At 47.7% G+C, this 21943-nt stretch overlaps 12 non-coding genes and 1 pseudogene across 12 annotated transcripts; all 13 read left to right on the forward strand.

Moving 5' to 3' along the window:
* The first annotated feature begins 1019 nt into the window (after positions 1 to 1019).
* LOC141274096 (U2 spliceosomal RNA) lies at positions 1020 to 1210 on the forward strand. The gene has a single exon (XR_012322387.1). It is a non-coding gene; the product is annotated as a U2 spliceosomal RNA (small nuclear RNA).
* Positions 1211 to 2325: 1115 nt separating this feature from the next.
* LOC141274097 (U2 spliceosomal RNA) lies at positions 2326 to 2516 on the forward strand. The gene has a single exon (XR_012322388.1). It is a non-coding gene; the product is annotated as a U2 spliceosomal RNA (small nuclear RNA).
* Positions 2517 to 3631: 1115 nt separating this feature from the next.
* LOC141274099 (U2 spliceosomal RNA) lies at positions 3632 to 3822 on the forward strand. Its single transcript, XR_012322390.1, has one exon. It is a non-coding gene; the product is annotated as a U2 spliceosomal RNA (small nuclear RNA).
* A 1115-nt stretch (positions 3823 to 4937) lies between these two features.
* Positions 4938 to 5128, forward strand: LOC141274100 (U2 spliceosomal RNA). The gene has a single exon (XR_012322391.1). It is a non-coding gene; the product is annotated as a U2 spliceosomal RNA (small nuclear RNA).
* Positions 5129 to 6243: 1115 nt separating this feature from the next.
* LOC141151020 (U2 spliceosomal RNA) lies at positions 6244 to 6321 on the forward strand (annotated as a pseudogene).
* A 5564-nt stretch (positions 6322 to 11885) lies between these two features.
* Positions 11886 to 12079, forward strand: LOC141150262 (U2 spliceosomal RNA). The gene has a single exon (XR_012246519.1). It is a non-coding gene; the product is annotated as a U2 spliceosomal RNA (small nuclear RNA).
* A 1115-nt stretch (positions 12080 to 13194) lies between these two features.
* LOC141149581 (U2 spliceosomal RNA) lies at positions 13195 to 13385 on the forward strand. Its single transcript, XR_012245873.1, has one exon. It is a non-coding gene; the product is annotated as a U2 spliceosomal RNA (small nuclear RNA).
* A 1115-nt stretch (positions 13386 to 14500) lies between these two features.
* On the forward strand, positions 14501 to 14691 carry LOC141274101 (U2 spliceosomal RNA). The gene has a single exon (XR_012322392.1). It is a non-coding gene; the product is annotated as a U2 spliceosomal RNA (small nuclear RNA).
* A 1115-nt stretch (positions 14692 to 15806) lies between these two features.
* On the forward strand, positions 15807 to 15997 carry LOC141274102 (U2 spliceosomal RNA). The gene has a single exon (XR_012322393.1). It is a non-coding gene; the product is annotated as a U2 spliceosomal RNA (small nuclear RNA).
* A 1115-nt stretch (positions 15998 to 17112) lies between these two features.
* LOC141274103 (U2 spliceosomal RNA) lies at positions 17113 to 17303 on the forward strand. Its single transcript, XR_012322394.1, has one exon. It is a non-coding gene; the product is annotated as a U2 spliceosomal RNA (small nuclear RNA).
* Positions 17304 to 18418: 1115 nt separating this feature from the next.
* On the forward strand, positions 18419 to 18609 carry LOC141274104 (U2 spliceosomal RNA). Its single transcript, XR_012322395.1, has one exon. It is a non-coding gene; the product is annotated as a U2 spliceosomal RNA (small nuclear RNA).
* Positions 18610 to 19724: 1115 nt separating this feature from the next.
* On the forward strand, positions 19725 to 19915 carry LOC141149624 (U2 spliceosomal RNA). Its single transcript, XR_012245916.1, has one exon. It is a non-coding gene; the product is annotated as a U2 spliceosomal RNA (small nuclear RNA).
* A 1115-nt stretch (positions 19916 to 21030) lies between these two features.
* Positions 21031 to 21221, forward strand: LOC141274105 (U2 spliceosomal RNA). The gene has a single exon (XR_012322396.1). It is a non-coding gene; the product is annotated as a U2 spliceosomal RNA (small nuclear RNA).
* Positions 21222 to 21943: the final 722 nt, after the last annotated feature.

The following is a 21943-nucleotide window of genomic DNA, read 5'->3' on the forward strand; positions in this document are numbered from 1 at the left end:
CTTTTCTTCTCCTCATTGGATTTTTCATGTTCAAAGTTGCAGAAGCCAGATTACAAGCTCATTTTGGTTCAACTTCAGCAACTGTGCATTGCATTGCCATGTAATGTGATGCAATGCTATCTTTCTAGCTCTCCCTTTTTACTTCCTTTTGGATAAACAGACATATTAGGCAAGCATTTTGGAGCTTTCACCTAAATAACTACAGGTGGTGAGATAAGCTGCACAATATAATTGACCTTTCAGTATATTGTTGCACACACACCATCTATTTAGCAAATGCCCTTGTTATCAACAGCAGCCTTTTAAACTCACCTGAGCTAACAGGTATGTGCGCTGGTTACTCTGCTGCGCTTAAAATTTCTTTTTTGGTTTGCTACAATGCCTTTTCTGAAACGTTGTCTCCTTCTGCTGGAACACTGACTTCTTTCATTTAATGCCTGCAGACTATAAAAGAGAACCCAACCCAAAAAGTTTGGTTGATTAGTCTGTGGCATTCTGTTAAACTGTTGCTTATGGCGGTCTCTGTGAGCTTCTCAGCGACATTCAGCCAGCCAGGTATCCTGCCTGCAGTAGATGGAATGTGGCAATGGAACGCTGGCTGCGCGTGTCATAATAGGCTCTGAGCCTTTATATACCTGTGCACAGCAGCAGCCACCTTCAGTCTGCTGCTGGACAGCCAGCAGCAGCAGCAGCAGGAGAGGTATGTAATCAGGAGCCCTCCTGCTAAGGGTAGACAGCTGCTCGTTCCACCCCACCCCCCGCCTTAATTGGTTCTCCTCCCTTCCAACGGTGTTGAGGAGGGTGGGAACAGCAGGGGGTGAAGGTGCTGTGTTTAAAGAGGTGGAGTTATGCAGATCTAAAACGCGTGGATTGCAGCAGCAGCAAGCCGAAAAGTGCAGGCATGTAAGGGATCTAGAGGTTGACAACATGTCTTCTTAACGGGAGTCCAGGAGCTCATCTCCACAAATGGACTTTTCAGGATCCTTGGGTGGCTCCGTAGTTTGAAACCAATTCTGGTTATCGCTTCTCGGCCTTTTGGCTAAGATCAAGTGTAGTATCTGTTCTTATCAGTTTAATATCTGATACGTCCCCTATCTGGGGACCATATATTAAATGGATTTTTAGAACAGGGAGATGGAAAAAGAGCTTGCTCTGTCCACTCCACGCATTGACCTGGTATTGCAGTATCTCCAGGACCGGTGCACCCCTTCTTTAATGCAGTTTCTAAAATCAGAAAGAATTGAATTCAATATTTTTTGTTCATTTTGCTTGTTTGTCGGATTTTGGGATGGACTCTTTGGCTTTGCTTTTCTTCTCCTCATTGGATTTTTCATGTTCAAAGTTGCAGAAGCCAGATTACAAGCTCATTTTGGTTCAACTTCAGCAACTGTGCATTGCATTGCCATGTAATGTGATGCAATGCTATCTTTCTAGCTCTCCCTTTTTACTTCCTTTTGGATAAACAGACATATTAGGCAAGCATTTTGGAGCTTTCACCTAAATAACTACAGGTGGTGAGATAAGCTGCACAATATAATTGACCTTTCAGTATATTGTTGCACACACACCATCTATTTAGCAAATGCCCTTGTTATCAACAGCAGCCTTTTAAACTCACCTGAGCTAACAGGTATGTGCGCTGGTTACTCTGCTGCGCTTAAAATTTCTTTTTTGGTTTGCTACAATGCCTTTTCTGAAACGTTGTCTCCTTCTGCTGGAACACTGACTTCTTTCATTTAATGCCTGCAGACTATAAAAGAGAACCCAACCCAAAAAGTTTGGTTGATTAGTCTGTGGCATTCTGTTAAACTGTTGCTTATGGCGGTCTCTGTGAGCTTCTCAGCGACATTCAGCCAGCCAGGTATCCTGCCTGCAGTAGATGGAATGTGGCAATGGAACGCTGGCTGCGCGTGTCATAATAGGCTCTGAGCCTTTATATACCTGTGCACAGCAGCAGCCACCTTCAGTCTGCTGCTGGACAGCCAGCAGCAGCAGCAGCAGGAGAGGTATGTAATCAGGAGCCCTCCTGCTAAGGGTAGACAGCTGCTCGTTCCACCCCACCCCCCGCCTTAATTGGTTCTCCTCCCTTCCAACGGTGTTGAGGCGGGTGGGAACAGCAGGGGGTGAAGGTGCTGTGTTTAAAGAGGTGGAGTTATGCAGATCTAAAACGCGTGGATTGCAGCAGCAGCAAGCCGAAAAGTGCAGGCATGTAAGGGATCTAGAGGTTGACAACATGTCTTCTTAACGGGAGTCCAGGAGCTCATCTCCACAAATGGACTTTTCAGGATCCTTGGGTGGCTCCGTAGTTTGAAACCAATTCTGGTTATCGCTTCTCGGCCTTTTGGCTAAGATCAAGTGTAGTATCTGTTCTTATCAGTTTAATATCTGATACGTCCCCTATCTGGGGACCATATATTAAATGGATTTTTAGAACAGGGAGATGGAAAAAGAGCTTGCTCTGTCCACTCCACGCATTGACCTGGTATTGCAGTATCTCCAGGACCGGTGCACCCCTTCTTTAATGCAGTTTCTAAAATCAGAAAGAATTGAATTCAATGTTTTTTGTTCATTTTGCTTGTTTGTCGGATTTTGGGATGGACTCTTTGGCTTTGCTTTTCTTCTCCTCATTGGATTTTTCATGTTCAAAGTTGCAGAAGCCAGATTACAAGCTCATTTTGGTTCAACTTCAGCAACTGTGCATTGCATTGCCATGTAATGTGATGCAATGCTATCTTTCTAGCTCTCCCTTTTTACTTCCTTTTGGATAAACAGACATATTAGGCAAGCATTTTGGAGCTTTCACCTAAATAACTACAGGTGGTGAGATAAGCTGCACAATATAATTGACCTTTCAGTATATTGTTGCACACACACCATCTATTTAGCAAATGCCCTTGTTATCAACAGCAGCCTTTTAAACTCACCTGAGCTAAGAGGTATGTGCGCTGGTTACTCTGCTGCGCTTAAAATTTCTTTTTTGGTTTGCTACAATGCCTTTTCTGAAACGTTGTCTCCTTCTGCAGGAACACTGACTTCTTTCATTTAATGCCTGCAGACTATAAAAGAGAACCCAACCCAAAAAGTTTAGTTGATTAGTCTGTGGCATTCTGTTAAACTGTTGCTTATGGCGGTCTCTGTGAGCTTCTCAGCGACATTCAGCCAGCCAGGTATCCTGCCTGCAGTAGATGGAATGTGGCAATGGAACGCTGGCTGCGCGTGTCATAATAGGCTCTGAGCCTTTATATACCTGTGCACAGCAGCAGCCACCTTCAGTCTGCTGCTGGACAGCCAGCAGCAGCAGCAGCAGGAGAGGTATGTAATCAGGAGCCCTCCTGCTAAGGGTAGACAGCTGCTCGTTCCACCCCACCCCCCGCCTTAATTGGTTCTCCTCCCTTCCAACGGTGTTGAGGCGGGTGGGAACAGCAGGGGGTGAAGGTGCTGTGTTTAAAGAGGTGGAGTTATGCAGATCTAAAACGCGTGGATTGCAGCAGCAGCAAGCCGAAAAGTGCAGGCATGTAAGGGATCTAGAGGTTGACAACATGTCTTCTTAACGGGAGTCCAGGAGCTCATCTCCACAAATGGACTTTTCAGGATCCTTGGGTGGCTCCGTAGTTTGAAACCAATTCTGGTTATCGCTTCTCGGCCTTTTGGCTAAGATCAAGTGTAGTATCTGTTCTTATCAGTTTAATATCTGATACGTCCCCTATCTGGGGACCATATATTAAATGGATTTTTAGAACAGGGAGATGGAAAAAGAGCTTGCTCTGTCCACTCCACGCATTGACCTGGTATTGCAGTATCTCCAGGACCGGTGCACCCCTTCTTTAATGCAGTTTCTAAAATCAGAAAGAATTGAATTCAATGTTTTTTGTTCATTTTGCTTGTTTGTCGGATTTTGGGATGGACTCTTTGGCTTTGCTTTTCTTCTCCTCATTGGATTTTTCATGTTCAAAGTTGCAGAAGTGAGATTACAAGCTCATTTTGGTTCAACTTCAGCAACTGTGCATTGCATTGCCATGTAATGTGATGCAATGCTATCTTTCTAGCTCTCCCTTTTTACTTCCTTTTGGATAAACAGACATATTAGGCAAGCATTTTGGAGCTTTCACCTAAATAACTACAGGTGGTGAGATAAGCTGCACAATATAATTGACCTTTCAGTATATTGTTGCACACACACCATCTATTTAGCAAATGCCCTTGTTATCAACAGCAGCCTTTTAAACTCACCTGAGCTAACAGGTATGTGCGCTGGTTACTCTGCTGCGCTTAAAATTTCTTTTTTGGTTTGCTACAATGCCTTTTCTGAAACGTTGTCTCCTTCTGCTGGAACACTGACTTCTTTCATTTAATGCCTGCAGACTATAAAAGAGAACCCAACCCAAAAAGTTTGGTTGATTAGTCTGTGGCATTCTGTTAAACTGTTGCTTATGGCGGTCTCTGTGAGCTTCTCAGCGACATTCAGCCAGCCAGGTATCCTGCCTGCAGTAGATGGAATGTGGCAATGGAACGCTGGCTGCGCGTGTCATAATAGGCTCTGAGCCTTTATATACCTGTGCACAGCAGCAGCCACCTTCAGTCTGCTGCTGGACAGCCAGCAGCAGCAGCAGCAGGAGAGGTATGTAATCAGGAGCCCTCCTGCTAAGGGTAGACAGCTGCTCGTTCCACCCCACCCCCCGCCTTAATTGGTTCTCCTCCCTTCCAACGGTGTTGAGGCGGGTGGGAACAGCAGGGGGTGAAGGTGCTGTGTTTAAAGAGGTGGAGTTATGCAGATCTAAAACGCGTGGATTGCAGCAGCAGCAAGCCGAAAAGTGCAGGCATGTAAGGGATCTAGAGGTTGACAACATGTCTTCTTAACGGGAGTCCAGGAGCTCATCTCCACAAATGGACTTTTCAGGATCCTTGGGTGGCTCCGTAGTTTGAAACCAATTCTGGTTATCGCTTCTCGGCCTTTTGGCTAAGATCAAGTGTAGTATCTGTTCTTATCAGTTTAATATCTGATACGTCCCCTATCTGGGGACCATATATTAAATGGATTTTTAGAACAGGGAGATGGAAAAAGAGCTTGCTCTGTCCACTCCACGCATTGACCTGGTATTGCAGTATCTCCAGGACCGGTGCACCCCTTCTTTAATGCAGTTTCTAAAATCAGAAAGAATTGAATTCAATGTTTTTTGTTCATTTTGCTTGTTTGTCGGATTTTGGGATGGACTCTTTGGCTTTGCTTTTCTTCTCCTCATTGGATTTTTCATGTTCAAAGTTGCAGAAGCCAGATTACAAGCTCATTTTGGTTCAACTTCAGCAACTGTGCATTGCATTGCCATGTAATGTGATGCAATGCTATCTTTCTAGCTCTCCCTTTTTACTTCCTTTTGGATAAACAGACATATTAGGCAAGCATTTTGGAGCTTTCACCTAAATAACTACAGGTGGTGAGATAAGCTGCACAATATAATTGACCTTTCAGTATATTGTTGCACACACACCATCTATTTAGCAAATGCCCTTGTTATCAACAGCAGCCTTTTAAACTCACCTGAGCTAACAGGTATGTGCGCTGGTTACTCTGCTGCGCTTAAAATTTCTTTTTTGGTTTGCTACAATGCCTTTTCTGAAACGTTGTCTCCTTCTGCTGGAACACTGACTTCTTTCATTTAATGCCTGCAGACTATAAAAGAGAACCCAACCCAAAAAGTTTGGTTGATTAGTCTGTGGCATTCTGTTAAACTGTTGCTTATGGCGGTCTCTGTGAGCTTCTCAGCGACATTCAGCCAGCCAGGTATCCTGCCTGCAGTAGATGGAATGTGGCAATGGAACGCTGGCTGCGCGTGTCATAATAGGCTCTGAGCCTTTATATACCTGTGCACAGCAGCAGCCACCTTCAGTCTGCTGCTGGACAGCCAGCAGCAGCAGCAGCAGGAGAGGTATGTAATCAGGAGCCCTCCTGCTAAGGGTAGACAGCTGCTCGTTCCACCCCACCCCCCGCCTTAATTGGTTCTCCTCCCTTCCAACGGTGTTGAGGCGGGTGGGAACAGCAGGGGGTGAAGGTGCTGTGTTTAAAGAGGTGGAGTTATGCAGATCTAAAACGCGTGGATTGCAGCAGCAGCAAGCCGAAAAGTGCAGGCATGTAAGGGATCTAGAGGTTGACAACATGTCTTCTTAACGGGAGTCCAGGAGCTCATCTCCACAAATGGACTTTTCAGGATCCTTGGGTGGCTCCGTAGTTTGAAACCAATTCTGGTTATCGCTTCTCGGCCTTTTGGCTAAGATCAAGTGTAGTATCTGTTCTTTTAAGAACACAAGAGCTACGATCTACACTTGACGAGAGCGATCGAACTCGGAAGGAGAAGAGCTTCGGAGCCCAGCTGACATCGGAGAAGGAAGGCGGATATCGGTGGGAGGAAGAAGCTCTATAGAATCCAGAAGAAGACGAACACTCGGAGAAGAATCGGGCTGTCCTGTGGAATCTTCGAGGAAGAAAATCATCGAGACAAAGACCTTTCGGGGAATTTGTCCAGAACACGACGGGAGAAGAATCTGCATAGCTCCACCCATTCCGGGAAGAGTTCCAGATCCAGCTCCAAGAAGTAACTGCAGGAGGAAAGCCATGGCAAGCGCTGCGAGGAAAGCCGAAAAGAAGAGCCTGGAGCAGGGGACAGCCAGGAGGGCCCAGCCAGGAGCCGATTCTGACCCCAAGGACTCTGCCTCCACGACTGGCCAGCAGAAGGGACCCCAGAAGCCCCGCCACGAAGCTCCAGCCCTGGAGCCATGGATGCGGCAGACGGTGGTCCTGAAGCTGAAGGAAGTGGATGGGAGGGTGCCGGACATGTCCTCGGACGTGTTCTGCCAGAAGATGCTGCTGGATCGAGGCTTCTCCAGGTCGGACACCCTCAGCATCCAGACCTTCTTGACGGGGATCTTCTTCGTCACCTTCGCCACTGTGAACACCTGCAGGAGGTTCTGGGAAATGGTAAGCGCAAAAGGACCGGATAATTCTTTCTCTGCCTTTACAGGTAGCTGCCCTATCCAGAGGGACGAAAGGAGGATCACGGTCTCCATGCGCAACCCGCACACCCCAGGCCAAGACATCTGTACCTTCCTGAGACGCTTCTGTTTGGTTGTGAAGGAACCCTCTCACATCCTGAATGGACTCGGCTTCTGGACAGGTAAGTGGTCGGTGACCGTTAGACTTCACAGGGACCTGGCGTACTCAGACGGACTTCGGCACCTGCCCCCGACATTCTCCCTGGGCAACTCCTACGGCCTCATCTATTACCCGGACATGCCGCGGAACTGCAGGAGATGCGGCAAGAACGGCCACGAGATGAAGGACTGCAAGGAGGATGCCTGCAGGATTTGTCGAGTGACGGGACACAGCTCAAAGGACTGCCCGAAGAAGACATCCTGCAACCTGTGTGGGCTGGCGGCTCATCTGTACAAGGATTGCCCCAAGCGTGAGAGATCCTGGGCATCGGTGGTTGCGACGACCCCAGCTACGGAGGACAAGGCCCCGACGACCAGGCCTGTGAAGGTCAAGGACGCGACGACCAAGGCCCCAGCGGCCAAGGCCGAGACGACCAAGGCCAAAGCGGTCAAGGAGTCGGTGGCCAAAGCCCCAGCGACGGTCCCAGCAGCTCCGAAGCAGAAGAAAAAGTCAAAGGAGGGTAAGAGTTCTGTCACCCCTCTCTCGATCCCTCCCCCTGCCACCCCCGTCCAATTCCCCCCCACCCCGGCCACCCCTGCTGAGGATTCCACTTCCTCTTCCTCCTTCCCCTACTCCTCAGCAGGTGTCCTTTCCCCTGCCCCGGCAGCCACTCTCCCTCCCCAGACCATGGTAGCGGTGGAATTAACCTTTCCTCCACCCGCCGCTATCTATTCCGAGGAGGATTTTCCCCTTCTTGTCTCCCCAGTTCCAACCCGGGGAAAGAGGAAGGTGGAGGACAGCCCTGCTACTGAATCCTCCAAAAAGAAGATTCTGGATTTCGTAGGCGAAAAGGAGGATACCCTCCCTGAGCCAGAAGAGATGGAGCACATGGTTGAGACCCTGGTGGCCGAGCCAGAAGAGGAGGAACTGGTGGTCGCCGAGATCGAGGCCGCGCTGCTTGACCAGATGGAGGAAGAGGGCCTGCTGGTGATCCCGTCACCAGCAGTCAACACCGACGAGGGACCACCCGACCGGAGTGGTAACTAAGGTGTATTGCCTGCGCTAACTTTTTCTTTTTTCCCTACATGATGGCTAATATTAACTTATTTTCCATTAATGTCAGGAGCATCAAGGACAAGTTCAGACGTCAGACTATTTATGCCTTCCTTACTTCCCAGTTGTGTGATGTTTATATGTTGCAGGAATGTTCCCTTCCCTCCTCTAGGTCCTTCAAACATCTGGCCAGGGAGTGGTCCCACGGTCCATCCTACTGGTCCGGTGGGGGTGACTGCAAGTCTGCGGGGGTCGCAATTCTGATCAGGGGGGGCGCATTCACGCTTGAGTCCGTCCAGGAGCTCATCTGCGGCAGGGCTCTTGTTGTAGATGGCAACTGGGCGGGAGAACCTGTCAGGTTCATCAACGTGTATGCGTCCCCACTGAAGAATGAGCGTTTGGAGCTTTTCCAGACCCTGCGGCTTCAGCTTGCCACCACCAGGACCTTAGTGATGGCCGGGGATTTCAACTGCCCCATCGAGGAGGATGGTCGTAGTTCTGGCACATCTGCCAAGTTGGACATCACGTCCAAGCTGCTCATCGAGATGGTAACCGAGGCCTCTCTTCAGGACGTGGTGGGCTCCATGGGGAGAGGCTCCACGAACTATTCGTGGAGCCGACCCGATGGCTCACTCCGCTCCAGGATTGACTTTGTGTTCACCTCTCGGGCAGTCAGGCAGAGTAGGCACTCGATGGTCTCCTGCTTCTTCTCCGACCACAGAGCCATTCACTTACAAGGTGTCCTCGGCGACGGTTTTCCGTCCGGCCCCGGCTCCTGGAAGCTGAATTGTGCTCTGCTGGCTCAGGATGAAGTCGTGGAGGAGCTGAGAGCAGCCTACGCAATGTGGCAGTCCTACAAGGGTAGCTTCCAAACAGTCTCTGATTGGTGGGAATATGTTAAACTTGAGTTTCGCTGTTTCTTTCAGGCCAAGGGTCGACAACAGGCGTGTGAGAAGAGGAGGGACTTCAGAGGGCTGCAGCGCGAGCTGCGGTCGCTGCAGGACCTTCTTCACTGCGGCTGGGACGTGAGGGAGGAGCTGGAGGAGACCAAGAAGAGCCTGAAAAGGCACTTTGAGGAGGAGTCCAAGCGAATCGTCTTCCGTTCCAAAGTGGAGAATCTGGAGAAGGGTGAGAAATGTAACTCATTCTTTTTCAGGAAACTTCATGCCGGTCACACGCCCCTGAACGAGCTGCGAGACGAGAGCGGAAACATGCGACGTGGGAAGGAGGACGTGATGAGGGTCGTCAGCGACTTCTACAGCGAACTCTACTCCCACAAGACTACCGACCCCGACGCTGCTGATAAGTTCCTGTCAGGTATCACTAACCATCTTGATCCTGCAGGCACGGCAGCCTTGGACAAACCTCTGATGGTGGGCGAATTGCTCTCTGCCGCTAAATCCTTTAGGACCGGCAGGACCCCGGGCAGTGATGGTCTTCCAGCGGAGCTCTATGTAGCGCTGGGAGACCTCATCTGTCCGGACCTGTTGGACCTGTACGAGGAGATGGTGGTGGAGGGTAGAATGCCTCCATCTTTGAGGGAAGGAATGGTCACGATCCTGTACAAGAGGAAGGGAGAGAGGTGCGACCTGAGGAATTGGCGTCCCATCACTCTGCTCAACGTGGACTACAAGATCCTGGCCAAGACGATGGCGACACGACTTAAGACGGTCATCGGACGGATCATCCACCCGGACCAGACCTGCGGCATCCCTGGACGTCGCATCGCAGACAGCCTCGCTCTCGTGCGGGACACGATCGAGTACATCAAGGTCCGCCACGCACACGCGGCCCTGGTCTCCTTGGATCAGGAGAAGGCCTTCGACCGGGTTTCCCACGAGTTCATGGGCCGAGCTCTGCACCGGTTAGGTTTGGGTAACATGTTTTGTTCGTATGTCCGTCTGATGTATTTTGATATCCACAGCTCGGTGTTGGTGAACGGCTGGAAGACTGACCCCTTCCCTGTCCTCTCTGGGGTCAGACAAGGCTGCCCTCTATCACCTCTTCTTTTTGTTTGTGTTATAGAACTCTTCGCAGAGGCTATCCGGCAGAATGGAGAGATCAGAGGGATCACCGCACCGGGTCCGGGACGACACGAGGTCAAGTGCTCGCTCTACATGGACGACGTCACCGTCTTCTGAGCTGATCGTGGTTCAGTCGACGCCCTCGTCCAGACGTGTGAGAGGTTCGGCCGGGCTTCAGGGGCCAAAGTCAACTGCAGGAAGTCGGAAGCCATGCTCTTCGGGGATTGGCAGCCGGCCTCCTCCGCCCCCTTCCCCTTCAACATTCAACCGGATTTCCTCAAGGTGCTGGGAGTCTGGTTCGGGAAGGAAGGAGCGGCCCTCAAGTCCTGGCAAGAACGCTTGGCCAAGGTGAAGCAACAGATCGGACTCTGGAGCCTCAGACACCTCACTTGTGAGGGTAAGGCACTCGTCCTGCGTAATGAGGTCCTGCCCGTCTTGCAGTACACGGCGCAGGCCTGGCCCCCACACGTCACTGTGTGCAGGGCCATTACCAGGACAGTGTTTCACTTTGTCTGGGGATCCAAGATGGACAGAGTCAGGCGGGCCGTCATGTACAAGGAGCCTCGCAAGGGTGGGAAGGGCGTTCCAGATATCCCCACCCTCCTGCGATCCTCTTTTGTGTGTGATTGTGTCCGCCGGACTTTGCAAGTCAAGAATGGCTCCGCGGGCAGGTCCATGTCTCGCTTCTTCCTGCTTCCTCTTTGGAGGCGACTCGGCTGGGACAAGTGGGACAGCTCCTTCCCCTACAACTGGACGACGCCATGGTTCTACGGAGACGTCGTTCGATTTGTGGGGGAGCATCAACTGGAGGGACTCAAGCCCGACTTGTGGAAGCCCAAAACTATCCACAAGCTAATCAGAGCCAAGGATGACGTGGAGAACATCACAGGACTTCACCAGGACACGCTGGAGACTGTGTGGACAAATGTGTCGTCTGACAGGCTGACCAACGGGCACAAGGACTTGTCGTGGATGGCGATTCAGGGCGGACTGCCCGTCCGGTCATTCATGCATGCCCGGAACCTGTGCAAGACCCGGTACTGCCCAAGGTGCCCCTTCGTGGAGGAAACATCTTTGCACACTTTTTGGGACTGCGGATTTGCACAGCGCCTATTGACTGCACTTGAGGACGACCTGAGGAACTCTGTCCCCAGGGCGAGCCTATCGCACCATTCTGTGCTTTACGGACTCTTCCCTGGGGTTCATACCGTCGGAGCCATCCAGGAGGCTTGGCGCCTTATGAACTGCTTCAAGGATGCCGTTTGGGTCGCCAGGAACCGGCTCATCTTGAGGAGGGAGAGGATGTCCATCCAGGACTGCCGCAGGCTGATCCACAGCCTGCTCAGAGACTATTCCATCATGAACGGTCCGGAGGACGAGGATGAGGACTAAACCCCTCCTCCCCCTCTCCCCTTATGTGTCTTGTCTTTCAATAAAGCTCCGGGCCTGTGATTTTCCCCTCCCCATCCCCTTTTTCCCAATCCCCATCCCTTATCACGGTTCGTCGTACTGTATTGATTGACATGCTTTTTCTTTCAGATTGAGTGTTTTGTGTAGCATAGGGGTGTGATGTGTCTAGTTAGTGCGTCGTATCCTCATGCTATGTAAATATGATGTAGAATTCTGTGTGTACTGGGCTGCGGCACTGTACACTGTCTGTTAACTTATTTTTTGCGCTAATAAAAGATATATTCAATCAAAAAAATCTGTTCTTATCAGTTTAATATCTGATACGTCCCCTATCTGGGGACCATATATTAAATGGATTTTTAGAACAGGGAGATGGAAAAAGAGCTTGCTCTGTCCACTCCACGCATTGACCTGGTATTGCAGTATCTCCAGGACCGGTGCACCCCTTCTTTAATGCAGTTTCTAAAATCAGAAAGAATTGAATTCAATGTTTTTTGTTCATTTTGCTTGTTTGTCGGATTTTGGGATGGACTCTTTGGCTTTGCTTTTCTTCTCCTCATTGGATTTTTCATGTTCAAAGTTGCAGAAGCCAGATTACAAGCTCATTTTGGTTCAACTTCAGCAACTGTGCATTGCATTGCCATGTAATGTGATGCAATGCTATCTTTCTAGCTCTCCCTTTTTACTTCCTTTTGGATAAACAGACATATTAGGCAAGCATTTTGGAGCTTTCACCTAAATAACTACAGGTGGTGAGATAAGCTGCACAATATAATTGACCTTTCAGTATATTGTTGCACACACACCATCTATTTAGCAAATGCCCTTGTTATCAACAGCAGCCTTTTAAACTCACCTGAGCTAACAGGTATGTGCGCTGGTTACTCTGCTGCGCTTAAAATTTCTTTTTTGGTTTGCTACAATGCCTTTTCTGAAACGTTGTCTCCTTCTGCTGGAACACTGACTTCTTTCATTTAATGCCTGCAGACTATAAAAGAGAACCCAACCCAAAAAGTTTGGTTGATTAGTCTGTGGCATTCTGTTAAACTGTTGCTTATGGCGGTCTCTGTGAGCTTCTCAGCGACATTCAGCCAGCCAGGTATCCTGCCTGCAGTAGATGGAATGTGGCAATGGAACGCTGGCTGCGCGTGTCATAATAGGCTCTGAGCCTTTATATACCTGTGCACAGCAGCAGCCACCTTCAGTCTGCTGCTGGACAGCCAGCAGCAGCAGCAGCAGGAGAGGTATGTAATCAGGAGCCCTCCTGCTAAGGGTAGACAGCTGCTCGTTCCACCCCACCCCCCGCCTTAATTGGTTCTCCTCCCTTCCAACGGTGTTGAGGAGGGTGGGAACAGCAGGGGGTGAAGGTGCTGTGTTTAAAGAGGTGGAGTTATGCAGATCTAAAACGCGTGGATTGCAGCAGCAGCAAGCCGAAAAGTGCAGGCATGTAAGGGATCTAGAGGTTGACAACATGTCTTCTTAACGGGAGTCCAGGAGCTCATCTCCACAAATGGACTTTTCAGGATCCTTGGGTGGCTCCGTAGTTTGAAACCAATTCTGGTTATCGCTTCTCGGCCTTTTGGCTAAGATCAAGTGTAGTATCTGTTCTTATCAGTTTAATATCTGATACGTCCCCTATCTGGGGACCATGTATTAAATGGATTTTTAGAACAGGGAGATGGAAAAAGAGCTTGCTCTGTCCACTCCACGCATTGACCTGGTATTGCAGTATCTCCAGGACCGGTGCACCCCTTCTTTAATGCAGTTTCTAAAATCAGAAAGAATTGAATTCAATGTTTTTTGTTCATTTTGCTTGTTTGTCGGATTTTGGGATGGACTCTTTGGCTTTGCTTTTCTTCTCCTCATTGGATTTTTCATGTTCAAAGTTGCAGAAGCCAGATTACAAGCTCATTTTGGTTCAACTTCAGCAACTGTGCATTGCATTGCCATGTAATGTGATGCAATGCTATCTTTCTAGCTCTCCCTTTTTACTTCCTTTTGGATAAACAGACATATTAGGCAAGCATTTTGGAGCTTTCACCTAAATAACTACAGGTGGTGAGATAAGCTGCACAATATAATTGACCTTTCAGTATATTGTTGCACACACACCATCTATTTAGCAAATGCCCTTGTTATCAACAGCAGCCTTTTAAACTCACCTGAGCTAACAGGTATGTGCGCTGGTTACTCTGCTGCGCTTAAAATTTCTTTTTTGGTTTGCTACAATGCCTTTTCTGAAACGTTGTCTCCTTCTGCTGGAACACTGACTTCTTTCATTTAATGCCTGCAGACTATAAAAGAGAACCCAACCCAAAAAGTTTGGTTGATTAGTCTGTGGCATTCTGTTAAACTGTTGCTTATGGCGGTCTCTGTGAGCTTCTCAGCGACATTCAGCCAGCCAGGTATCCTGCCTGCAGTAGATGGAATGTGGCAATGGAACGCTGGCTGCGCGTGTCATAATAGGCTCTGAGCCTTTATATACCTGTGCACAGCAGCAGCCACCTTCAGTCTGCTGCTGGACAGCCAGCAGCAGCAGCAGCAGGAGAGGTATGTAATCAGGAGCCCTCCTGCTAAGGGTAGACAGCTGCTCGTTCCACCCCACCCCCCGCCTTAATTGGTTCTCCTCCCTTCCAACGGTGTTGAGGCGGGTGGGAACAGCAGGGGGTGAAGGTGCTGTGTTTAAAGAGGTGGAGTTATGCAGATCTAAAACGCGTGGATTGCAGCAGCAGCAAGCCGAAAAGTGCAGGCATGTAAGGGATCTAGAGGTTGACAACATGTCTTCTTAACGGGAGTCCAGGAGCTCATCTCCACAAATGGACTTTTCAGGATCCTTGGGTGGCTCCGTAGTTTGAAACCAATTCTGGTTATCGCTTCTCGGCCTTTTGGCTAAGATCAAGTGTAGTATCTGTTCTTATCAGTTTAATATCTGATACGTCCCCTATCTGGGGACCATATATTAAATGGATTTTTAGAACAGGGAGATGGAAAAAGAGCTTGCTCTGTCCACTCCACGCATTGACCTGGTATTGCAGTATCTCCAGGACCGGTGCACCCCTTCTTTAATGCAGTTTCTAAAATCAGAAAGAATTGAATTCAATGTTTTTTGTTCATTTTGCTTGTTTGTCGGATTTTGGGATGGACTCTTTGGCTTTGCTTTTCTTCTCCTCATTGGATTTTTCATGTTCAAAGTTGCAGAAGCCAGATTACAAGCTCATTTTGGTTCAACTTCAGCAACTGTGCATTGCATTGCCATGTAATGTGATGCAATGCTATCTTTCTAGCTCTCCCTTTTTACTTCCTTTTGGATAAACAGACATATTAGGCAAGCATTTTGGAGCTTTCACCTAAATAACTACAGGTGGTGAGATAAGCTGCACAATATAATTGACCTTTCAGTATATTGTTGCACACACACCATCTATTTAGCAAATGCCCTTGTTATCAACAGCAGCCTTTTAAACTCACCTGAGCTAACAGGTATGTGCGCTGGTTACTCTGCTGCGCTTAAAATTTCTTTTTTGGTTTGCTACAATGCCTTTTCTGAAACGTTGTCTCCTTCTGCTGGAACACTGACTTCTTTCATTTAATGCCTGCAGACTATAAAAGAGAACCCAACCCAAAAAGTTTAGTTGATTAGTCTGTGGCATTCTGTTAAACTGTTGCTTATGGCGGTCTCTGTGAGCTTCTCAGCGACATTCAGCCAGCCAGGTATCCTGCCTGCAGTAGATGGAATGTGTCAATGGAACGCTGGCTGCGCGTCTCATAATAGGCTCTGAGCCTTTATATACCTGTGCACAGCAGCAGCCACCTTCAGTCTGCTGCTGGACAGCCAGCAGCAGCAGCAGCAGGAGAGGTATGTAATCAGGAGCCCTCCTGCTAAGGGTAGACAGCTGCTCGTTCCACCCCACCCCCCGCCTTAATTGGTTCTCCTCCCTTCCAACGGTGTTGAGGCGGGTGGGAACAGCAGGGGGTGAAGGTGCTGTGTTTAAAGAGGTGGAGTTATGCAGATCTAAAACGCGTGGATTGCAGCAGCAGCAAGCCGAAAAGTGCAGGCATGTAAGGGATCTAGAGGTTGACAACATGTCTTCTTAACGGGAGTCCAGGAGCTCATCTCCACAAATGGACTTTTCAGGATCCTTGGGTGGCTCCGTAGTTTGAAACCATTTCTGGTTATCGCTTCTCGGCCTTTTGGCTAAGATCAAGTGTAGTATCTGTTCTTATCAGTTTAATATCTGATACGTCCCCTATCTGGGGACCATATATTAAATGGATTTTTAGAACAGGGAGATGGAAAAAGAGCTTGCTCTGTCCACTCCACGCATTGACCTGGTATTGCAGTATCTCCAGGACCGGTGCACCCCTTCTTTAATGCAGTTTCTAAAATCAGAAAGAATTGAATTCAATGTTTTTTGTTCATTTTGCTTGTTTGTCGGATTTTGGGATGGACTCTTTGGCTTTGCTTTTCTTCTCCTCATTGGATTTTTCATGTTCAAAGTTGCAGAAGCCAGATTACAAGCTCATTTTGGTTCAACTTCAGCAACTGTGCATTGCATTGCCATGTAATGTGATGCAATGCTATCTTTCTAGCTCTCCCTTTTTACTTCCTTTTGGATAAACAGACATATTAGGCAAGCATTTTGGAGCTTTCACCTAAATAACTACAGGTGGTGAGATAAGCTGCACAATATAATTGACCTTTCAGTATATTGTTGCACACACACCATCTATTTAGCAAATGCCCTTGTTATCAACAGCAGCCTTTTAAACTCACCTGAGCTAACAGGTATGTGCGCTGGTTACTCTGCTGCGCTTAAAATTTCTTTTTTGGTTTGCTACAATGCCTTTTCTGAAACGTTGTCTCCTTCTGCTGGAACACTGACTTCTTTCATTTAATGCCTGCAGACTATAAAAGAGAACCCAACCCAAAAAGTTTGGTTGATTAGTCTGTGGCATTCTGTTAAACTGTTGCTTATGGCGGTCTCTGTGAGCTTCTCAGCGACATTCAGCCAGCCAGGTATCCTGCCTGCAGTAGATGGAATGTGGCAATGGAACGCTGGCTGCGCGTGTCATAATAGGCTCTGAGCCTTTATATACCTGTGCACAGCAGCAGCCACCTTCAGTCTGCTGCTGGACAGCCAGCAGCAGCAGCAGCAGGAGAGGTATGTAATCAGGAGCCCTCCTGCTAAGGGTAGACAGCTGCTCGTTCCACCCCACCCCCCGCCTTAATTGGTTCTCCTCCCTTCCAACGGTGTTGAGGCGGGTGGGAACAGCAGGGGGTGAAGGTGCTGTGTTTAAAGAGGTGGAGTTATGCAGATCTAAAACGCGTGGATTGCAGCAGCAGCAAGCCGAAAAGTGCAGGCATGTAAGGGATCTAGAGGTTGACAACATGTCTTCTTAACGGGAGTCCAGGAGCTCATCTCCACAAATGGACTTTTCAGGATCCTTGGGTGGCTCCGTCGTTTGAAACCAATTCTAGTTATCGCTTCTCGGCCTTTTGGCTAAGATCAAGTGTAGTATCTGTTCTTATCAGTTTAATATCTGATACGTCCCCTATCTGGGGACCATATATTAAATGGATTTTTAGAACAGGGAGATGGAAAAAGAGCTTGCTCTGTCCACTCCACGCATTGACCTGGTATTGCAGTATCTCCAGGACCGGTGCACCCCTTCTTTAATGCAGTTTCTAAAATCAGAAAGAATTGAATTCAATGTTTTTTGTTCATTTTGCTTGTTTGTCGGATTTTGGGATGGACTCTTTGGCTTTGCTTTTCTTCTCCTCATTGGATTTTTCATGTTCAAAGTTGCAGAAGCCAGATTACAAGCTCATTTTGGTTCAACTTCAGCAACTGTGCATTGCATTGCCATGTAATGTGATGCAATGCTATCTTTCTAGCTCTCCCTTTTTACTTCCTTTTGGATAAACAGACATATTAGGCAAGCATTTTGGAGCTTTCACCTAAATAACTACAGGTGGTGAGATAAGCTGCACAATATAATTGACCTTTCAGTATATTGTTGCACACACACCATCTATTTAGCAAATGCCCTTGTTATCAACAGCAGCCTTTTAAACTCACCTGAGCTAACAGGTATGTGCGCTGGTTACTCTGCTGCGCTTAAAATTTCTTTTTTGGTTTGCTACAATGCCTTTTCTGAAACGTTGTCTCCTTCTGCTGGAACACTGACTTCTTTCATTTAATGCCTGCAGACTATAAAAGAGAACCCAACCCAAAAAGTTTGGTTGATTAGTCTGTGGCATTCTGTTAAACTGTTGCTTATGGCGGTCTCTGTGAGCTTCTCAGCGACATTCAGCCAGCCAGGTATCCTGCCTGCAGTAGATGGAATGTGGCAATGGAACGCTGGCTGCGCGTGTCATAATAGGCTCTGAGCCTTTATATACCTGTGCACAGCAGCAGCCACCTTCAGTCTGCTGCTGGACAGCCAGCAGCAGCAGCAGCAGGAGAGGTATGTAATCAGGAGCCCTCCTGCTAAGGGTAGACAGCTGCTCGTTCCACTCCACCCCCCGCCTTAATTGGTTCTCCTCCCTTCCAACGGTGTTGAGGCGGGTGGGAACAGCAGGGGGTGAAGGTGCTGTGTTTAAAGAGGTGGAGTTATGCAGATCTAAAACGCGTGGATTGCAGCAGCAGCAAGCCGAAAAGTGCAGGCATGTAAGTGATCTAGAGGTTGACAACATGTCTTCTTAACGGGAGTCCAGGAGCTCATCTCCACAAATGGACTTTTCAGGATCCTTGGGTGGCTCCGTAGTTTGAAACCAATTCTGGTTATCGCTTCTCGGCCTTTTGGCTAAGATCAAGTGTAGTATCTGTTCTTATCAGTTTAATATCTGATACGTCCCCTATCTGGGGACCATATATTAAATGGATTTTTAGAACAGGGAGATGGAAAAAGAGCTTGCTCTGTCCACTCCACGCATTGACCTGGTATTGCAGTATCTCCAGGACCGGTGCACCCCTTCTTTAATGCAGTTTCTAAAATCAGAAAGAATTGAATTCAATGTTTTTTGTTCATTTTGCTTGTTTGTCGGATTTTGGGATGGACTCTTTGGCTTTGCTTTTCTTCTCCTCATTGGATTTTTCATGTTCAAAGTTGCAGAAGCCAGATTACAAGCTCATTTTGGTTCAACTTCAGCAACTGTGCATTGCATTGCCATGTAATGTGATGCAATGCTATCTTTCTAGCTCTCCCTTTTTACTTCCTTTTGGATAAACAGACATATTAGGCAAGCATTTTGGAGCTTTCACCTAAATAACTACAGGTGGTGAGATAAGCTGCACAATATAATTGACCTTTCAGTATATTGTTGCACACACACCATCTATTTAGCAAATGCCCTTGTTATCAACAGCAGCCTTTTAAACTCACCTGAGCTAACAGGTATGTGCGCTGGTTACTCTGCTGCGCTTAAAATTTCTTTTTTGGTTTGCTACAATGCCTTTTCTGAAACGTTGTCTCCTTCTGCTGGAACACTGACTTCTTTCATTTAATGCCTGCAGACTATAAAAGAGAACCCAACCCAAAAAGTTTGGTTGATTAGTCTGTGGCATTCTGTTAAACTGTTGCTTATGGCGGTCTCTGTGAGCTTCTCAGCGACATTCAGCCAGCCAGGTATCCTGCCTGCAGTAGATGGAATGTGGCAATGGAACGCTGGCTGCGCGTGTCATAATAGGCTCTGAGCCTTTATATACCTGTGCACAGCAGCAGCCACCTTCAGTCTGCTGCTGGACAGCCAGCAGCAGCAGCAGCAGGAGAGGTATGTAATCAGGAGCCCTCCTGCTAAGGGTAGACAGCTGCTCGTTCCACCCCACCCCCCGCCTTAACTGGTTCTCCTCCCTTCCAACGGTGTTGAGGCGGGTGGGAACAGCAGGGGGTGAAGGTGCTGTGTTTAAAGAGGTGGAGTTATGCAGATCTAAAACGCGTGGATTGCAGCAGCAGCAAGCCGAAAAGTGCAGGCATGTAAGGGATCTAGAGGTTGACAACATGTCTTCTTAACGGGAGTCCAGGAGCTCATCTCCACAAATGGACTTTTCAGGATCCTTGGGTGGCTCCGTAGTTTGAAACCAATTCTGGTTATCGCTTCTCGGCCTTTTGGCTAAGATCAAGTGTAGTATCTGTTCTTATCAGTTTAATATCTGGTACGTCCCCTATCTGGGGACCATATATTAAATGGATTTTTAGAACAGGGAGATGGAAAAAGAGCTTGCTCTGTCCACTCCACGCATTGACCTGGTATTGCAGTATCTCCAGGACCGGTGCACCCCTTCTTTAATGCAGTTTCTAAAATCAGAAAGAATTGAATTCAATGTTTTTTGTTCATTTTGCTTGTTTGTCGGATTTTGGGATGGACTCTTTGGCTTTGCTTTTCTTCTCCTCATTGGATTTTTCATGTTCAAAGTTGCAGAAGCCAGATTACAAGCTCATTTTGGTTCAACTTCAGCAACTGTGCATTGCATTGCCATGTAATGTGATGCAATGCTATCTTTCTAGCTCTCCCTTTTTACTTCCTTTTGGATAAACAGACATATTAGGCAAGCATTTTGGAGCTTTCACCTAAATAACTACAGGTGGTGAGATTAGCTGCACAATATAATTGACCTTTCAGTATATTGTTGCACACACACCATCTATTTAGCAAATGCCCTTGTTATCAACAGCAGCCTTTTAAACTCACCTGAGCTAACAGGTATGTGCGCTGGTTACTCTGCTGCGCTTAAAATTTCTTTTTTGGTTTGCTACAATGCCTTTTCTGAAACGTTGTCTCCTTCTGCTGGAACACTGACTTCTTTCATTTAATGCCTGCAGACTATAAAAGAGAACCCAACCCAAAAAGTTTGGTTGATTAGTCTGTGGCATTCTGTTAAACTGTTGCTTATGGCGGTCTCTGTGAGCTTCTCAGCGACATTCAGCCAGCCAGGTATCCTGCCTGCAGTAGATGGAATGTGGCAATGGAACGCTGGCTGCGCGTGTCATAATAGGCTCTGAGCCTTTATATACCTGTGCACAGCAGCAGCCACCTTCAGTCTGCTGCTGGACAGCCAGCAGCAGCAGCAGCAGGAGAGGTATGTAATCAGGAGCCCTCCTGCTAAGGGTAGACAGCTGCTCGTTCCACCCCACCCCCCGCCTTAATTGGTTCTCCTCCCTTCCAACGGTGTTGAGGCGGGTGGGAACAGCAGGGGGTGAAGGTGCTGTGTTTAAAGAGGTGGAGTTATGCAGATCTAAAACGCGTGGATTGCAGCAGCAGCAAGCCGAAAAGTGCAGGCATGTAAGGGATCTAGAGGTTGACAACATGTCTTCTTAACGGGAGTCCAGGAGCTCATCTCCACAAATGGACTTTTCAGGATCCTTGGGTGGCTCCGTAGTTTGAAACCAATTCTGGTTATCGCTTCTCGGCCTTTTGGCTAAGATCAAGTGTAGTATCTGTTCTTATCAGTTTAATATCTGATACGTCCCCTATCTGGGGACCATATATTAAATGGATTTTTAGAACAGGGAGATGGAAAAAGAGCTTGCTCTGTCCACTCCACGCATTGACCTGGTATTGCAGTATCTCCAGGACCGGTGCACCCCTTCTTTAATGCAGTTTCTAAAATCAGAAAGAATTGAATTCAATGTTTTTTGTTCATTTTGCTTGTTTGTCGGATTTTGGGATGGACTCTTTGGCTTTGCTTTTCTTCTCCTCATTGGATTTTTCATGTTCAAAGTTGCAGAAGCCAGATTACAAGCTCATTTTGGTTCAACTTCAGCAACTGTGCATTGCATTGCCATGTAATGTGATGCAATGCTATCTTTCTAGCTCTCCCTTTTTACTTCCTTTTGGATAAACAGACATATTAGGCAAGCATTTTGGAGCTTTCACCTAAATAACTACAGGTGGTGAGATAAGCTGCACAATATAATTCACCTTTCAGTATATTGTTGCACACACACCATCTATTTAGCAAATGCCCTTGTTATCAACAGCAGCCTTTTAAACTCACCTGAGCTAACAGGTATGTGCGCTGGTTACTCTGCTGCGCTTAAAATTTCTTTTTTGGTTTGCTACAATGCCTTTTCTGAAACGTTGTCTCCTTCTGCTGGAACACTGACTTCTTTCATTTAATGCCTGCAGACTATAAAAGAGAACCCAACCCAAAAAGTTTGGTTGATTAGTCTGTGGCATTCTGTTAAACTGTTGCTTATGGCGGTCTCTGTGAGCTTCTCAGCGACATTCAGCCAGCCAGGTATCCTGCCTGCAGTAGATGGAATGTGGCAATGGAACGCTGGCTGCGCGTGTCATAATAGGCTCTGAGCC

Source organism: Phyllobates terribilis, unplaced genomic scaffold (assembly GCF_046119375.1).
Source record: "Phyllobates terribilis strain yellow unplaced genomic scaffold, ASM4611937v1 Scaffold_5__5_contigs__length_657084704, whole genome shotgun sequence".
Classification (NCBI taxonomy): Eukaryota; Metazoa; Chordata; class Amphibia; order Anura; family Dendrobatidae; genus Phyllobates; species Phyllobates terribilis.